Source organism: Cupressus sempervirens, chromosome 9 (genome assembly GCF_028749045.1).
Source record: "Cupressus sempervirens isolate cs-2001-9-10 chromosome 9, ASM2874904v1, whole genome shotgun sequence".
NCBI lineage: Eukaryota > Viridiplantae > Streptophyta > Pinopsida > Cupressales > Cupressaceae > Cupressus > Cupressus sempervirens.
Window position 1 is genome coordinate 578,703,754 of NC_143126.1, and position 10,629 is coordinate 578,714,382.

Genomic DNA, 10,629 nt, shown 5'->3' on the forward strand with positions numbered 1-10,629 from the left:
TTTTTGTGCATCTCATAGAGAATTAAAAATATAGGAAAATAAAAATTGAAAATAATGATAGGAAGTTTAGAATGGATTAATAACATGACTAACATTCAATTTTCATTGATACCGTCTAATAACAATCTTACCAACACTAATTTATGCATCTTATAGAGAATTAAGAATACATAGAAATAATGATTGAAAGTTTAGAATGGACATTGCAATTTTAAATAATATTATAATTATAATTATAATTATATATATACATATATATATATATATATATATATATATATATGTTTTATAATGAAAATTATCAAAATTCAAATGTAATATATCTTATAAAAATAAACGATGTATTATGAGACAATACGTTTTATTTTAATTTAAGGAAGAGGTTGAAGCCAAGATTAATTATTATTAGCTTGTCTTAAGTTTGATTAGGACTTGAACCAAAGACTTCCTAGCTAAGAGGTTCACAATTTATCGTTGTGTTTTAGGTTCTTTCCTATGAGATAATACTTATTAAACCATATATACTTTGAAAATTTAATGTTCTTGTGATAACCTTATTTCTTTCTTTCATCTATATCAAATAATGGTCATACAAAGTACCTATATTTCTCCCCTAAGTACTGATCATTGATCTGGCAAAAGTAAATGTATATGTCATAGTGGGTCCTCTATTGTCTAAATCCCTAGCCATTTTAGAATCAATAAAAAATTTTAAGCATCCTTCCCATCAAAATGTAATGCAAAATTAGAAGTTCCTTTGAGATACCTCAAAATCCATGTTACCTCACTCAAATGTGATTTACCCAGAGTACTCTTAAATCTGCTGACTACTCCCATTACATGGGCATTGTCCGAAAGCGAACTGAACATAACATACATAAGGCTTCCTATAAATGAAGAGTATAGAATGCCCTTCATTTTTTCTTGTTCATCTTGTGTCTTTGGTCACATGGTTCAAGTAAAATGAAAATGATTAGCTAATAGAGTATTACCACTTTGGCATTTTCCATTCCAAAACTCTCCAAAACTTTGAGAATGTAATGTTCTTGTGATGACCTTATTTCTTTTTTTCATCTATCCCCAATAATGGTCATAGAAAGTACCTCACTTGATGCCCCTAAGTCCTTCATTGTAAGCCATTGTGCTAACTATTATTTTAATTCACAAATCAACTTCATGTTAGAGCTGGTAACTAGCATACATCATCAACATAAAGTAAGAGAAGGAAAAATGTACCATTTTTGAACCTTTTTTAGTACACACATGGATCAAATTCACAACAAACAAAATGATTCTCAATCATAAATATTTAAAACTTGAGGTATCATGACCTTGGGGCTTGTTTGAGCACATATAATATTCTCTTTAATCTACAATAGAAATGCTCTTATCCATGTTTGGAAAAAACCCTTGGGCTATATCATGCAAACCTCAATATTTAAGTCACCATGAATAAATGTAGTTTTAACACCAAGCTAGGTGATCTTTGGGGTGTATATTACTAACTTGAAGATAACTCGATTCCTCAAGAATGCTTTAATTGAAATGGAAAAATACTTCAATATGTTTAGTATGATTATGAAAGGAAGCATTCTTTTTCGAAGTGAATAGTACTATTATTATCACAAAATAAAGTGGAACCATAACACACATTGAGGAAAATCTAAATCACCAAATCAGAAAGAGAAACATTTTTCAGCTTTTATTAAAGAAAGAGACCTTTCCTATTACAACCTTAAGGCCCAATTAATTGTTGCTCTCACCAAAGTAAATGCATAACCAGTAGTATATTCTCTATTGTCTAAGTTTTCATCCATATTAGAATTAGTAAAACATTTTATGCATCCTTTCCACCAAAATACTACACAAAATTAGAAGCTCCTTTGAGATACATCAAAATCCATTTAACTGCACTCAAATGTGGTTTACCCATGTCACTTGTAAATCTACTTACTACTCCCACTGTGTGGGAAATGTTTGAAAGAGTATTGACCATAATATACATAAGGTTTCCCAAAACTAAAGAGTGTATAATTCTCTTTGTTTCTTCTTGTTCATCTTGTGTCTTCAGTCACATGGTTCAAGTTAAACAAAAATGATCAGCTAATAAAGTATTTACCACTTTGACATCTTCCATGCCAAACTCTCCAAAACTTTGAGAATATAATTTTCTTCTGACAACCTTATTTCTTTCTTTCATAAATCCTCAATAATGATCATACCAAGTACCTATATTTTTGGCCCTAAGTCCTTCATTGCAACCATTATTTTAATTCACAAGTTGACTTCAAGTTAGAGCTAGTAACTTATTCTCTAAATCCATGCATCATTTTCATGTGTTTATTATTTGTGAACAATTGCATCCGATCATAATAGGTTATATGAGAATCCTTACTGTCGACTATGATAAATAGTGGCACATCTACCTCTTTTTGCTTGTATGGTCTAGCCTAGAGTTCTCTGTTGGTTTCATTTTGGATCTAAGACATAAAATCTCTTAACCAGATATCCCCTTTATGAGAAAATGGATTCCATTTTGTGTCATGTGGAACAAAAAAATTGTGATATATATATATATATATATATATATATATATTGTAGGAGAGTTAATGAAAATGTCATAAAATTATTGATTTGTAGCCATTGAGGGATTCATCATTTCGAGCATCCTCATCAAATTTTAATTATAATACCGCTCTTTGAGATAAAAGGTATACACCCTCGTTGGTGATCTTCACTTCATTATCTAAGGGACTAATGTTGTAATCTAAGTTATTTATCTTTAAGCATATGAATCTCCTCATCCTTTTGTTATATCTCAATTTATTGGTTATCCATAATTCTCTACAATTCTTCTCTCTCTATTTCCTATAGAGATCACTGGATTAACATTCTTTATGCAGGCTTATTCCTACATTAAATATGGTGGATAGGTTAGGTGTGGTGTCTAGTCCTTGATCTTCTATAGAGGGATAAATAAATTGTGGGTTATACAATTATCCCCATGTCCACACTATAATTTTTTTTTATGTGTTATCTTCTATCAATTATTGTGTAATAGTCACCAACTAATCAAGGCCATCCAAATTCTAAGTCTAATTATGTGTTTCTTCAATAACAAAATATTCTTCTTGTATAATGTTTTTATGTTCCATGGGAACATTCTCACCTTTTCAAACATCTTGTGAAAACATTCTCTAAAATATCTTGCTGCAAAGGAACATCTTCATCCTTAAGAAGAGTACCCTCTCCTGGGGCACTATATTCCATTAGAATATCTTCCCCCTACTAAACATGTAATTTATCCTCCCTATGTACTTTCAACCCCTCCTCCATGTTAATGAATTCAGAGCATTGTACCACAATAGAAGTAGTTTCCTATACAAGATTTGTCTTTAAGGGTTTTATTTTTAATATACGACTTCTTCTAGTAGGAGCCTCATTTGTGGCCCTATGGGTACTTTTTTTGTTATCTTTATTTGAAGGGGTTTTGGTAGAGGATGTGGTCACAATGAAGTCTTTTGGAACAACCTTCCTCTTCCTAAGAGAAGGGGTAACCTTTATAGCTTGTTGATCTAGCTACATTGCCTTACCCTTACCCTTTTCATTTCTACTACTTGATTGTGTCCTTACAAAAATTTGGGTGTCACTTATTCATAAGGTTTTTGGAGAAGACTTTTAATATTCTCATATGATGTTTTGGATGCATGAAGCTCTAATGTTTATTTGGATGCAATAATATCTTCTAAAGGTTCACCTTAGATTAGGCTTGAGGGAGTGAAGTTTCCTCTCTAATTTTGATCGTCCCTTCTGGGATACTAACCCTATGATGCAGTCTAGTCACTTTAGGTAGTACATCATCTAGCTCAAATATTTTTATTGCTACAATCTCAACCCATGTTATTGTGGAAACCTAATGCAAGAGGACCTGGGGGCTAATAAAAAAACTATGGGACAACTATGATTCATAAGGGGATTCATCAAGGGTAATGGTCAAATAGGGCATATAAGTCCATTTCATATCTAGTCATTTGGGGCTAATTTGGAGTATTTTTAAATTGATGTAATCAAAATTGTTATAAGGGCTACATGTAAGGGTTATTGGATTTTAGTGATGAATTAGGCTTGGAAGGTCTTTGAATGACCATTAAAATGTAAAAGGGAAACATTAGAGTAAAGGATGCCTGAGCAACTTGTAAGTTAACATATTTTTTCTATTTCTCTACCAAAATTCAACCTTGTGAAATAGTGATGTAAATAGTGGTTATGTCAGTTCAAGGGAAGTTACCATTAGTTTAAAGGTTGTTTGTCAATTCATAGGTTGATATAAGTCTATAGATGATGGAGAAACCCGTAGATGAGCACTAGAGTTGGTTTAATGTGTTCTAATTGAAATAAAAGTATCAAAGTTTCCTATATATTTTATGCTTCGATAGTTATTTGGTACCATAGGAAACAATTTTTTACAAGGTAGAAGTTACAATTTCAAAGATCCATTTACAAGGCATGTTAGGGAATTGACTTAACAATATGTTGGTTGTTGTGGAATTTTGGGTATTTTTAGAGATATTATATTTTAATTGTAACTATCACAAACCCTTAGTTAGGGTAAACAATGATTGTATCATGTTTGATTGTAACTATCACAAACCGTTAGTTAGGATAAAGAATGATTGTATAACATGTAGTTTTGTATTGTTTTACATGGAAATGAACCCAAAAATGGGTAGGATGATGGGGGAAAATATGTATTAAAATCTATCACTATTTAAGAGTTTTATATGTGGGTTGGGCCACTGAGTGGTATGTGAGTATGTTTAGGAGTTGACAAAGATAGAGTTTAAGGATTGGAAGGACTTTGTCCATATAGAGAGGTTAGATAGTGTGTGAGAGTTGAAGATAGAGAGGAGTATGTGAGAAGGATCTTGGAATATGCAAAGATCCTAAGTTACAATATTTGTCAAGGTACCTTCATATCCTCTTGCAAAATGGTGATAACACAGTCTGCAAAGTGTAGTTAAAGCATGGTTAAGATATAATTAGTTTGTGTTGGAAAATTATAAGAGTAGCATGTTAGGAATGAAAGAATATTTATGCGGAAGGTCTAGAGCTATCAAGAGTTGTGGAGTCCAAAGTAGAACAAGAGTATAAATGATCAAAGTTGTGATCAAAGAATGATGCAATCAGGGAGTTGCATGTGATCAACACTTTAAGTATAGTTAGAGTTTGTTAAAATCTTGTATGTTGAGCATGGTGGTCATAGGGTATCTTTATATTCTGACCATTAATAGTTCTTGATAAAACCATTGAGTGGGTGTGGGGATTCGGTGATTAATTAAAGGGATTTAGTGTTGCTCCAAGAAGGTAATGAATCAATTTAGTGGATTAAGGGGATATCTTTGATGTTAGAAGTTGTATCTCATAGTCAAGTTGAAGATCCAGTCCTTAATGCATAAGAAAAATATGTGAATCATTGTGTTCTCCATCAAAACCTCCTTTAATCTCCTCTCTACAATAAGCTTAATTAAAAAGTGGTGTGAAATAGAATTTGGCATATATTTTTGCACTTTTGTGGAAATGTGGAGGAGAAGGTTGTATAACACATTTGGGACATTTATTGGCATATTATTATGTTGAATGTGGCTCAACATCTTGAAGTGAACAAAGTGTAAATAAGATTGTCACCTTTTGCATGTGAGATATTTAATCTCAAATATTTTTATCTAAATATAATCCTTCAGCAATTTTATTCTCTTCATACCCTATTTCATGTCTACTACAAAAAGAGGTTCTAGGTGTAGGGTAAACTAAGCTCCATCTAGTATGGCATATATGGTGTCAGGATACATATCTCCTTCAATAGGTAACCTAGTTACCTCTACCACAATTGTCTCTAAAAGATCCACTTTCAAATCCTTTACATTTGCAACATCATTTTTAAGAGACCTTAGAAATGTTATGGAAATCTTGTCATCATAGTTACTAAGCTTCAATAAATAACTTACCAACCACAATCCTCAAACATCTACCAATACGTTTGATCTTGTAAGAGTACATTAAGCATAGTCATCTCATGGCAAATCAGAGCTCCATCTATGATGAAAAATGGAGGAAATTGCTTATCAGAAGCCAATATTTATAAAAACCCTTATAAAAATTCATATACCCAGCTACAAGGTTCTAAAACTTAGCTCCGAATTGATACAATATTGGCTGAAATTTTGGCAATCTCTTACTCAATCAATGTATATCTATTAAGGCTTAGTTTCTATTTTTACTCTACAATTGCCTCTCTTTATAAATTTAGCATAGGAATGATTTATGAGGAGGTGATGAGACATAAGTACTTTGAGAATTTTTTTTGTAATTAAAATGTCACATCGCCACATACCTTGATAAATGAGAGATGCAACAATTTCAAATAATAATAACCCATTTTAAAAATTGATGTCACGTGCATAAATAACTAGGCATGACTAAGCATAACACATTGACTCCCCCCCTCCTAACTCAAAGTAGACAATAGGTCCCACTATTTTTAATAATGCAACATAGAACAAGTTTGTGTGGTAATACAAATAAATTGAACTGAATTGAAATTAATACATTTTATGTCCTATCCCTAGTATTGACTTAATATACATCCTTATCACCCTCACAATTATGAATTTAACTACCAAACCCTTCATGCAGTAGCTATAAGTGACTTAAAAAGGTGATGTTGATTAGATAACATGAAAGGTTAGGAGTGCTATATTACAAAGAAAAGTATATCTACTAAAGGAAAAATAAACTATTATGAGTAATTGAAGAAGGGTTGATTATGTGGAAGAAGATAGCATGGCAGGTTCAATTTCTTCAAGTATAAAAGTCATGACTGACTTGTATTCTCCAAATTGTTGCAAAAACTCCACCTTCATTTTAGGTTTGTGATGCAATGTCAAATGGTGCCCATTAACAAGAAACTTGTATCTCACATGATCAATGGTTGTGAGTTTAAAAAGTCCATTATCACAAACCTTGTTGATTTTATATGAACCTAACTAGCATATTTAGAACTTTCTTAGAGTGTTTTGACAACTAGAGTCAAATCGAAGAGCCCATTCACCCAGAAAGAACTTCTTATCTTTTATATATTTGTTGTGCCATTATTTTCTCTAACTTTGAATTATTTATATTTTGTGTAGTGAAAATTTCCTAAATTTATCCAAAGCATTGAGTTGTAAGATCATTTCCTTCCATGGTATGATTAGACCAATATCTTAGATGAGAAATGTTATGAGTGTCTTGAGTTCAAGTTCAATTGGCATAATTGTTTTTTTACAATACACTAGTTTAGGTGATGTAAAACCAATTGTTGTATTTCATGTTGTTTTATATGCCCTAGTGGATTACTAAGACCTATTAGCCCTATATCATTTTTGGATTGTAATTGCCTTAGTTAGAAGAGACTATATTTTCCTATGTTTATTCCTTCTTGGTCATTAACATGTAGGTGGTAAGGTGGAGACTTTATACACCTGATATTATACTCATTGACCAAATTTGTCATGAGTGTAGAAGTCAAATGTTCTCATTGATAAGTGACTATTTCCTTAGGGAGTCTATATCTTGTAAATATTTCTTCATTGAGGAAATCAAAAAATTTGTGACATTTGTAATTTCTATCTTATAGGGAAAATAGTCCCCACGAAATAGAAAATAGAGATTAGTGGCAAGTAAAAGGTAGAGGTCTGAGGATGAGGAGGCTGGGAGGATCAGTGGGTAGAGGGGCAAGCGGTGTGTAATCCTTCCACTGTAGGGAGCGGGACGTGTATGTTGCTCTATGAAACTAGCCTCACGTTTTCCCCTCCGTCTTACGCTGTGAGACATGGCATGCTTCCTTCGAAGGATGGCCCCACAACAACTCTCTACTTGGAGCAGGGCGGGCCACATTATATTCCATGCATCTTCCCTCCTTACCAATTATTTAACTCTCTTGTTCCTCCACCTTATGCATCTCCACTCAGGTCACAAGCCCACGTTACCAAGCTCGACAAATCACACCGTCAAACTCTCTGTATTTAAAAAGGTATTTTATTTCTTTCTTCCCGTGTATGGGATGAATGTGTATGCTAAAGGCTTTGCCACTGCTCGTTCAAATTAACAACGTTGTTTTCATTTCCAAACAACTTCGCTTCTCATTTCAAAATTCACTTGAAACATGTAACATAATCTGGTCTGCTCTTGCGTTACCAGATTTATGCGGGGAGATCTAGCTTAACACAACCCCACAAATCTCCATCAATTTTAACCTTCTTGAAATTAGATGATGGTGGCTCAATAGAATTCGTTGACATAATATCACCTGCAGTATTCCCTTAAATCCTAAAACAATCCACTTTCTATCACACCTTTCCACATCCTCTGGATATCTGCACACAACTACTTATAAATTAATCATACATCTAAAACAAATGCAGTCATCACAAAGTCTTTTCAGCATACTCTATTCAGTCTTTATTTCTTTTAAGTCTGACTACTTTAAGTGAACAGAGTAGAACAGATCGATACAAATTTTTCTACATGGAAGCAGATAGAAACTATTTGGCAAAGATGGAAATGAGAGGATCATTAATGCATAAGCCACTATTGAGGATAAATTCAAACCAAAGGTAGAAACGGTTAAACCATCCACTCATACAACCCTTCGTTAGTTTTGAAGGTTGTTTTCCACTCATCTCCCTCCCTAATCATTGTTTGATGGCACTCACTTTTGAGATCTATTTTTGAAAAATAACAAGCCCCTTCCATATAATCTATTAAGTCTTCTATTCTAGGTATAGGGAATCTGCACATAATAGTGATTTGTTTGAAGGCCCTTGCATCTGTGCAAATTCTCCATTTATCTCCCTTGTCAGGTGCAAGAATAGGAGGGACAACACAAAGACTAAGAATCTTCTTGATGAGTCCCTTCTCCAACAACTCTTGGAACTATTTTGGAATTCATCATTCTATGATGGGGTCATTTTTTATTCACAAACTTATTTGGTAGAGTGGCTCCAAAGATGAAGTCAATGCGGTGACTAACATCTCTGATTGGGGGTAGAGAGGTATTTCTTCCTTTAATACTCCCTCATACTTCCTAGATAACTCTTCCACTTATAGTGAAAAATCCTTCTTCTTACCCTTGACTGATAGGTTTTCTTGTCATGATCTTTAGTTGGGTTAAACTCTTAGATGTTATAAAAAAATTCCATCCAACTTCTTTTTCCACATGGTGATTCTAATTTTTTGAATCACATAAGTTTTTATTTGTTCATAAATTCTTACAAATTGATGCCTCACTTGTTCATCTCGATGAAGTTTTTCTTAATACAAGTTTCCTTTCAACTCATCCATGCTTTCATTATTCTTAATTAACTTGTCAACTATGTTATCATCTACACCTCTAATTGAAAATCCTAGCTTCAACCAAAAGATTAGATGTTTCTAGATTCTTTCTAGTTGTCTCTGGTAGTAGTTTGACATACATTGCTTCTTTGAATTTCACATTCATAAAGAAAGCCATCATGAATTTTAAGCCAAAAAGGGTTTTATTAGTTTTCCAAACCCAAAGTTCAACTTTTTTTCACTTATTTTACAATAAGTATGATACTTGTGATATTTCTATCAGGATTAAACTGTGTGATTTTGAGTCAAACTCATTGACCCATGTTTCATGAGTAATGATTCAACATGAATCCATCTCTCATGAGAATAAATGGAACACTTAGCACTCATTGGATCTAGGTGATGCTCACAGGGGTGAAGCACTGGGACTTCCCGAGAGGTCACCCATCCTAGTACTACTCCAACATGAGCGTGCTTAACTACGGAGTTTCCTCCATGGTTAAACCCAAAGCTTGCAACCCCATTTGTAAAACCTTCACCAAGTGTTGTGCCTTATGAACCATTCATTAGAAAGCCCCTTAAGCTCATCAATTGATAAGTAGCAATATCACAATTTGACTTGTTGTGGAAATTATCTACTACTTATCAAGTATGATGCTTCCCAATTTTCTTATATTCCTTTTGTTTTACAAGTCCCCAAACTAAGCTTATAACGGATGTCAAACCCAAGATATTTGTATTATTTCACTATTTATAATGGGCTATAATTTAAAATCAATATAATTTACTTAACTCTTTTATTTAATGATTATTTCATTATTTTGATCTAGGTGACATTCAGTTACATAGATCAACCTCCTAAAAAGTGCTCTCAAATGCTGAACTATTTTTAAAATTAGTATAAGAAAAGTACTTTTGTGCCACATAATCATGCTTCCAACTTATCAATGTATATGTCAAATCACATGAGACATAGGGGTAGTCTTGTTTGACCCTAATATCATAATCAAAACACTTATACATTCCTTCACTAATTATATTTTTAGCTCTAGCTAGTCATTAGATTGTATGACTCCTCTAAATAGAGTTCTTCCACTATGTTTCATAATTCATCTCATTATATTATATTGAAGCTTCAAGCTCCAATGCCCCACTTGTTTATCAACTCTCTTCTCCTATAATGGTTAGGTAAGAATTGTATTAGAACTTGTCATGAAATAATTCCTATGAAATTATGGCAACATCAATATTAATATT

General features: G+C 32.9%; 1 non-coding gene across 1 annotated transcript; it reads right to left on the reverse strand.

Moving 5' to 3' along the window:
- Positions 1-7,721: 7,721 nt before the first annotated feature.
- On the reverse strand, positions 7,722-8,037 carry LOC149539982 (signal recognition particle RNA). The gene has a single exon (XR_016356636.1).
- Between the last annotated feature and the right edge of the window lie 2,592 nt (positions 8,038-10,629).